This window comes from Pinus tabuliformis, chromosome 3_1 (assembly GCF_031772625.1).
Source record: "Pinus tabuliformis cultivar Carrire ecotype Pingquan chromosome 3_1, CPIR1, whole genome shotgun sequence".
In the NCBI taxonomy this organism is placed as follows: domain Eukaryota; kingdom Viridiplantae; phylum Streptophyta; class Pinopsida; order Pinales; family Pinaceae; genus Pinus; species Pinus tabuliformis.
In genome coordinates, this window is record NC_142301.1 from 295,951,184 (window position 1) to 295,961,375 (window position 10,192).

Genomic DNA, 10,192 nt, shown 5'->3' on the forward strand with positions numbered 1-10,192 from the left:
CTAAATGGAAATAAAAAATCATTATGTTAGATTTTATCATAGGCTTACCTAAGTCTAAAAGGAAAAATGACTCTGTATTTTTATGAGGGAATTTTTTTTCTTTACATGGAATACAAAAGATGGTAATCTCTAATAGGGATGTGAAGTTCACATCTCCTTTCTAGAAGGCTCCCTTCACTGGTTTAGGCACTCAAGTGTAGTTCAATACTTCCTACAGTAATATTTATCATGCTTCCTTGAAAATGATCCCATTTTTGGTGTTGTATGGCCAAAAGTGTAGGGAACCTATCAACCAAAACAATCTTGAAGATAAAATAATATTGGGAGTTTCTATTTTAAGAGAAATGGAGCACACCATTAAGAAAGTGAAAATGAGCCTCAAAGTTTCTTAGAATTGGTAGAATACTTATGTAGAAAAACGAAGAATATAGAGGGACTTTTAGGTGGGAGATCAAGTGTATGTAAGGGTTAAACAAAAAAATAGAACAACAAGATGGGGAAGTTATGACAAATTGCATCCCTGATTTTGTGCCCTTTTCCAAATAATTTTCAGAATTGGTCTAGTAGTCTATCAATTGGATTTACCTAGTCAAATATGTGTGCATAATGTACTTCGTGTTTAGTTTTTGAAGAAGTACATACATGACTCTATAGATATTATAAATTGGCAAATTGTGTAAGTAATATAATAAAGTGAAATTCTTGATCAGGAAGAAATAATGCTACAAAAGTGATCTATCACCCAAGTTAAAGTGAAATGGAACCACTTGAGCCTGGAGGAGGCTACTTGGGGTGATGAGCATTTTATGTGTGAGGCATATCCTAGATTATTCTAAGGACCAGGAAAAACATCAAGGATGGTGTTTCACTCAAAGGGGGAAGATGTAATACCCCTCAATAAACATGTAAATATTTGAGTTACTTTTTTAAGTTACTAAGTAGACTATGGACCATGTTAAAGGTATGATATGAATAAGTTATGAACCTGAATATTTTTAGTTTTTATTAATAAAATAATTTACATATTCAGCCATAAAGTTATGGAGGAAACTAATGTTGAAAGAGAGATTCATATTCCAGAAAGTTGAAAGATATTTGCAGGCAGAGGTAGTTTCCTCCCCAAACTCCTCTCCCTAGAGATAAACTATCTGAGTTTGGGAAAAGAAAGCCAAGATGGGAGAGGGAAGAAAACTGAAGGAAACTTGGTTATCTCAGAAGAAGTAATTTGTAAGATATATACCCTCATACTTGACGTTGTTGAGGGAGGTAGCATGCTGCCAAGTAAGGAACTCTTGAAGTAGTTGGCTAGTTGAATTCCAACTAAAGCATGTATGTTGGGTTAAAGCCTTAGACTAGTTATGTTGGGATCATAGTTGTTTGAAGCTGGATCTGGTGTGGTCATGTCTTGGAAACTATTCTAGATATGAATTATTCTTAGGGGAACTTAAGTAGAGGATATCGATTCTCATTGGTTGGGTGGAGCATTTTATGCACTGTAATTTTTTGGAAAACTCGAGTGATCGACAAACAGATAAGTGAAAAGTTGTTTTGTGTTTTTGGATTTTTATTGTTATCTTGCATATGTTATTTCGTTGTTATGCAATGTTTATCCAATATGAGCTCAAATTTCTGATCATATATATTAAATATAATATTCACTGGATTAGGTTAGTCATAGGTCTGAAAATATTTGGGTCCACTAACCCAGAAACAATCCTAATCCTCTTATTTAATTTGGAAAATAAATGACATGTCCCAAAATCAGGTCCCATCGATCTTCTATAATTAATAAAATGTTATTGTTGCTCTACAAATAAATTAAACAATGTTTGTGGGTAAACTTAACGTTTTTATGAATAAAAGGAGAAATAAATTCTTAGTTTTTATAGAAAGAAAATTTTGGTACAACAAATAGAATATTTGAAATACCAACTAAATGACAATATATGCCTTCCACATCTAAATAAGATTAAAAACACCTAGAATTAACCATAAAATAGAATGTGAAGAGACTTATTAACCATAAAATATGTACTTGTAGTGTCCATGGAGACATAACACATTAATATGGAAAGAAATAAAATTGAACATCCTTTTCTTAAAGAAACTAATATTTATCTCCATGCATATTGAATTGTGTCACGAAAAACTTGATGTACTTAAGTGGGTTCTTAAATTACATCATAATAACAAACACATTGGTGGCTTTTCCCTTTGGGTTTCCACGTAAAAAATACTTGTGTCCATATGTATCTGTGTTGTTCAATTGATGTATGTGAATATATTATGTAGTTGTTCATGTCTATAATAGTATGAATGCTCTTTCAAATAAATGACAGTAGTAAAAAGAATTGAAGGTTTGTGCTTAAATTTTTAAGAAACCCCACAATTATTGATTGACTCCCTTCTCAGTAGTTCCTTATTCCAACAATTGGCATGAGAGAGAGGTTCCTTCAGAAACAGTTTAACCACTGGAAGCTATATCCATAAGGAAATATGTTTAGGTAAGAGATTCAAGATGACTACTCAAGTGAGGTACCAGTCTTTGATGGGACAAATTATTCCTTTTTGAAATTTAGGATGGAAGCCTATCTTATGTTTGTAGGGGTCGATGTTTGGAGCTATATACTGGTACATTATGTTGTCCCTGATGTCCCTCCCATGGATGCAAGTAGTAAAAAGTTGTGTGGAAACAATGCTAAAGGAAATAATGTCATTCTCTTTGGCCTTCAGGAACCTGTAATTGTAAAATTTATGCATTGTAAGTCTAAAAGGAAGTATGGGTCAAGCCCAATCATAGTCATGAAGGGGATAATAAAGTCAAGCAGGAAAAACTTCAAACCTTCAGAATGAGGTTTGAAAGCCTAAAAATGAGTGAAGAAGAAATCATAGCATAATACTTCCACATATTTGATGAAGTATTCAATATTATTAGAGGACTCAGTGAAGAAGTCAAAGAAGATATAATTTTTCAAAAGGTCTTAAGATATATATCCATGAAATTTAATGCAAAAGTCTCTACCATTGAAGAGATGGCTGATTTTAAAGAATTTCATGATGGATCAAATTCTTGGTACTCTCATAGATTATGAGATGAGAGTGGGAAAATAGAAGTTTGAACCCAAGGAGGGAGCATTCAAAGAGTCCAAGAATGCCAAGGAGCACAAAGATCATCAAGATTTATCTTGTTTCGAATCAAATTAGGAGTTGGCTCAATTTGATAGTAAACTAAATCTTCGATCAAGAAAGTATAAAGGGAAGCTTACCTTTAAATGCTTTGAATATGTAAGGGTTGGAGATTTTTCATCCAAGTTCCCTTACAAATAAAGGATAGAAAAGGAAGATGATAAAAAATTTAGTAACAAATCCCAAAAACATCATAAGAAGAAGTTATTTAAGAAAAATGGGCTCTAATCCATAGAGGATAGCTCAACACCAAAGTAAAACAGTGGGAAATCTTCAAAAGATGATTCAAGTGCCTCTTTACTCATGGAATATGTAGAAGAATCCAAGAAAAAAATATCATTGACTCTGAAAAGGAAGAAGAAGAAGTAGGAGTAGTGGACTTCAAAGGGGAACTTATCAGTGCTCTTAATGAGTTAAAGAAGCCTAGGAAAAATAATAGGCGGCTAAAAGAACAGTTGTAGCATGCTAAAGAAGGTATGGGAAAATCATAAAATCACGATATTTTTTATCAAAAAGAAAAAATAAAAAAAACGATTAAAATCAAAGACAATTTAACTCTTCTACTAGAAGAAAAAGAGGGAAATTGTGAGAAACTATAATAAGAGAACAAGCATATAAAGTAGGAATTGTTCAAAGTAAAAAATGAAATGATATCGAAAAAATGAAATATGAAATTTCCTCTATTAAAGACAAATTAGAAGAATCTAAGAGAAAATAAGAAGTTCTTAATGATTTGATCCATGAATGGGAAGAAAATTGTCAGAGCCTTGACGCAGAAGTTGTCTCTCAGAGAATAGATCTTGAGAGGTTGAATACCAAGAAGGGTATAAACGAAAATGTGGTATAAGGAACAAGAATTATAGATCAAATTTTGAATATTCAAAGGTCTCCAAAAGAAAAAATAGGCCTAGGATACTCTAGATTATGGGAACCTTGTGTAGGAAATATGAACTTTAGGTCCATGGGATTCAAGGAACCTCAAAGTCATGCAAATATGAATCAAGAAAATATAGTCGAATTCAAAAAGGTAGAAAGCAAAAGAGGATACCATCATTTGAATAATAATGATTCCAATTTCCCAAAAGAGTCACACCACCTAAGAATGAATCAATCAACAAAAAAACAAAGGTACCTTCATGCACAAACTCATGAATTTTCTAGCTTTAGGTATTTTGATTTATTTTATGGTAATTATTTTAGATTTCATATATTTGGACATAAAGTTTCTAATTGTACAAGAGTCAGAGTTGATGGATATAAAAATAACAGATATAATAAGTATCATAATTACAGACGTCGAAACTCTTCTCTCAGAGATAGAAATCCCTTGTCTCCCCTGATGGATTATGTTTAACGATTCAAGTGCAATAATTTTGGGCACAAGAAAAGTGAATGCAAAAGTAGGTTTGTGTATCCATATAATTCCATGAACACTTAGTAGTCAACCTTTCCAAAGGACAAATTGAACTAGAAACACAAGTCTCAAAAGAACATGCAATGTGGGCTTGATAAGTCAACACATAAACAGGAGAATAGATGGTATGTATATAGTGGTTGTTTAGATAATATGAATAGGGATAAAAGAAAATTCTTGTTGCTAAAATAAAAGGACAGAGGGAACAACGCCACATTTTCCACCAATGCACCAATAAGAAGTAAGTGTAAGGGCATAGTCATTCTTGATGAAAAGACTAAATCCCAAAATGTGTTTTATGTAGAAGGTCTGAAGCACAACTTTCTTAGTATAAGTCAAATGTATGATAATGGCTATACTGTGACCTTTTGATCAAAATATTGTGAGATTCGACATGGAAAGAATGGAAAGCTGGTGTGAAAGGAAGTCACAACTCACAATAATGTATATGTGTTTGATGACTCCAGAGTAAGATGCTATTTGAGAAAGACAATAAATCTCGGTTATGGCACAAGAGACTTAATCAGATGAATTTTGATGGCCTAATAAGAATTAACAAGCTGTGAGTCATGAGAGGATTTCCAAGATTGTCCAATCCTGATAATTCAATCTATAAATCATGTCAATTTGGTAAGCACACTAGGACTCCTTTCAAGACAAAATAATTCTCGTCATCTAGATCACTAGAGCTAATTCACACATATATATACCACCCAACTAGAGTAAGAAACCCATGAGGAGAGAGGTATTTCATGTTTCTTGTCAATGATTTTACCAAGGACACTTGAATCGTGCTGTTAAAATAAAAATTAGAAGCACTTAAACATTTCAAAAAGTTTAAAGCTCATGTAGAAAATGAGAAAGATCAAAATATCAAATTCTTAGGATTATAAGGAGGGGGAGAATACACTTCAATAAAGTTTGAATAATTCTATGAATAGCATTGCATAAGGAGTCAGTTTAATGTGGCTATAACTCCACAACAAAATGGAGTAGTTGAGAGAAAGAAAATAATAATCTAGGATATTTCCAGAGCTATGATGGATGAAGCAAATGTACCTCACTTATTTGGGGAGAAGCAGAAAAGGCAATAGTGTACCTATCAAACATAACATAACTCAAGCCTAATAGTGATAAAATTCCCTATGAGTTTTGGAAGGGAAGATATGAATTAGTAAACCACTACAAGGTATTTGAGAGAAAATTCTTTATCAAAAGGTATGATAAAAACCTTGGAAATTTTGATTGAAGCATTGATGAGGGTATATTTCTAGGGTACTTTGCTCGAAGTAAAGAATACAAGCACTACAACAAAATGAAAAAGAGGACTAAAGACTACATTGACATAGTAATAAATTAAATAGAACCATAAACTAAGTCCTCCAAAGGAAACATGAACTCAGATGGATAAGAGGTTTCAACCATTAGGCCATCATACCATGAATAAATAAAACCAGATAATGAGGACGTAGAAACAAGCACAACTCCAAGCCCTAAAACACTATCTGGGTATGTACAGAAAGAGCATCCTAAGAGTCAAATTCTTAGAGATCAAAGACTTGGGGTTGAGATGAGAAGGCAATTTGTTGGCTAGACAAGATGTGCAAATCTTTCTTTGCTATCTCAGGTTGAGCCCAAGAATCTCAGTCTGGATAGAGAGGACAAGTCCTCAGTGAGATCTATGAATGAATAACTTGACCAAATTGAGAAGAATGATACTTGGTAGGTTGTTCCAATACTTGAAGAGAAAAATGACATAGGCACAAAATGGGTAATAAAAAATAAGCTAAATGAATAGGGTCAAGTAATCAGGAATAAGGCTTGACTAGTCTGCTAAGGGTATACCCAGATGGAGGGAATCTTGTAGACACATACTTCTATCATTCAACTAATCAAACATTCAAACAACCTATAAACATACCATGTTATACAAACCAAATAAACGACCTGATCAAACTCATACCTCAATGTATCTTAGTGGAGGCTATCACATCTTCACAAGTCAGTACAGATTAGTATGAAACAATATCACCAATATATTGACTCATACCTGATAATCATAACCATAACAATCTGCATAGGCCAATCCAAATTAGCACACTACATATAAAATCAATATCTTAGCTACAATTACCATAATCATCATGCATATGACCTCACTGCATATAACAAGAAGTTACTATCATTCATGACAATCTGACACATGTGCATATGATTGTATTGATCAACTAGCATCTATCATGAATTTAGACACAACAACAATAGAATGATAGGTATGTACAAAACCATAATTCTTATAAAAGCCATTAACTAACAAATGTACATGCCCAACATATAAACTAGTATGATGATATGATCTTACCCTAAGATCTAGTGTTGCAACCTTGCTCTGATGATCTCCATATCCTACTTCATCTCAGCTAACACATGAACATCACAACATATCAATTGCATCATGATGACACAACCTACATAATGATAACCACGCTGAATGTTTGACCTACTAGGCATGCATGAAAAAAACATAGATAATCGAGCACGTATACACATCAACCACATCTACCCTGAGGTCCAATGCTACAACATAGCTGTGATACCACCTTGTAACCACCCTCTCCTAAATTTACCCAATTTCACAAGCCTTCCAGGGTAAAAATGAGATAAGGAGATACTATGACATGACTTGACCTCCTAGATCCACTTAAGGAAGTGGGGTTGACAAACTGACGGAATCCTAGAATCCTATAGGGGCTACAAGTCAACCAGATGTTGAACAACCACCCCATGTGGCCAAACCTTGAGTTGGAACACTTCTCTTTTCCCTTGGCCCATAACTGCACCTACAACAAGGCATGCATGAAGTTATAGGCCTTCAACCACATGCACAACACTACTTCCATGTGGTTATAAACCAATTTCTCTAGTTCCAAGCATGTGGTCCCCATATCAACTCTATCCTTTTATGTCTGACTCTAAACAACTGCTAAAAATTGTTTGAGACTTTCTAGAATCATATTTATCATGGAAACAGAGCTAAACATTCAATTTCAACTCAAATACATGGAAAATATGTAAGCTACATGTCATGAATACATATCTGATCATAATAGTTTGAGATTCATCTGAGTATCACTGAGAAGGCTCTATTCCCTATCCACATAGCTGAAAAAACACTTGTTATTCCATGAATTAATCAACCATTCATATCTTCATCAAACATGTGAAGATTCATAAACAATATACATTATATAACCAACACAAAAACCATGGAAACCCAACCATGATATCACCAACACATTGCCAAGAAAATACATGAATCACAATAGGAGAATAGCTCTTGATAACATATGAAGATACCATCCAAGTTAGGGACTTCCACGTACCACCTGACCATAGATTGGGCTAGACCAAAACTCTATTTTAGCTGATAACCCCTGTGCCATATTCCTATCATGAATGTGGCATCTCATGGAATAAACCAACATAAACCAAACCAGGGCTTCCATAGGAAAAACCACCTCAACCCTCAACCAGTGATTCCACCTCACGTTTGGAAATCACTATACCAACCAAATCGGTCTCTACCTAATATGTCCAAGGCTTCCGGAACTAGTAACTCAACCCACAACCTTCCAGGGCTCCAGAGTGTTTGTACAACATGGATCTACCGACTAGTAACTCAACCTGCCAAGGGCTCTAAAGCCTTTGTCCCAACCTAGGCTCCAGGACTAGTAACTCAACCCAAGTTTTTCCATGGCTTCGAGAGTGTTTGTTCCAACCCACATCCATAAGGAATTCTTAGCACCACATAGAAGACAATCAAGTGGAAAAACCCACAAAACCATGGATATCCAAGAAATGGAAAGGAAACACTAAAAACCACTATCAATCTAGGAAATCTCCCATTCCAATGACAACACATAACCAGATAGTCACATGCATATACCATCCATCCATAAATCAATAAGGAAATCACACATGTAACCTATTACCTACAAAGAAATCTAGTTGTAGTCGTTGATCCAAATGTTCACTTGAACTTTTCTTCTTTGATTTGCCTTCTTTCTACAAACCCAATATGTGCCAAAGTGCTCCAAGAATGCTCTAATATTTCTCTAAGTGTGCAAGAGTATGAGAGAATGAGAGAATAAAAGAGAGCTCCACCCAAAATTTTCAAAAGGCTATGAACTAATTCTTATAATCCTTGTTATCATTGAGGCCTCTATTTTCTTCATTTTCCTTAATTTTTCCTTCTGTTACCCTCTCACGCAAATATGTGACCCTTCATCTCCAGTTTCTCCTATTTTTATTTATTTCCATAAATAAATGAAAATTAATGCCTCTTTGCCTTTTTCAATGTCTTTTCCAATTTCCTTATCCATAATACACCGAAAGTGACAGACACTAGGATTTTTTCCCCGCCTTTCAACTTGGAATACGTGTCCCATGACCTTGGTCTTATATTTTTTTCAATTGGAAATCAATCAGAGGTTGTTACATTGATAATTTGTTAACATCTTGGTTGTGTTCCCTATATATATGATTATATGTAAAAGAAATAAATTAGTTTTTTAGATGCAAAGCGTCATCCAGAAGAGGAGAAAGACATATATTTCAATAGGACTATATAGAACTCATACAATTAACCATGAGCATAGAGTTACCAAAGAAATGTAGAAGAGAAACCCCCTTCCATAGTAAATGAAAGGAGATTTTTTTAGGATAGGAGTTTAGGTAGATTGTTTGTGCATGGCCCAAAACCCATGGAAACATTAAAAGGATGGGAATAAAAAATATGTAAAATGAAGCCTAACATTCATTTTTTTACCAAAATTCAATGAGTCGCCATCAAAGAAGACCCATGAGATCGAATGATGAGGATATTTATCCTCAATAAGTTGAACTCTATGCACATCTTTATCACGAGGGTAATGGCTAAGAATTTCCATTAGTTCTGTTGCAATGTCTCTAGGGGAAGATACCTCATCTTTGAATATAGTGTGATTTAAAGAAATACAAATCGCCTAGTAAATTATCAGAGGGAGGTATTTGAACATGCATGAATAAGTGAAGGAAAACTAATGTTGCCAAGCTTATTCAATGAATTAACTAGGCTATTGACCAATTTTATCCTTAACAAGCCTATAATTCGACCATATTTGACAACTTAATGGATAAGAAATAAATATGTGTAACAGATTCACCATCATTCTGACAGAAGGCACACCATCTAGGACCATGAGCAAACGATTTTCAAAAAACATCCCATGTTGGGAATTTGTTTTCAATGATGCATCACATGGAATTTTTTTTTTTTGGAGGAAAACAATCTTTTTAGGCGAATTTCCACCATCATTTGGTAACAACAGGAAATTTGTCATCATTAATGTAAACATATTCTACCTATCGAGTATCTATGATAGGAGGATGCACATTTCATACCAATTCATTAGCCCTATTTGACAAGCATACATGTCTAGATTGCAAAGCCCTGAAATAATTGTTCCACAAATCATGAAAGACCACAAGAATGTCTAGGTTAGTGGAAAATCTCTAGCCCTGCTACTAAATGGTTTTCGATGGTATATTGGC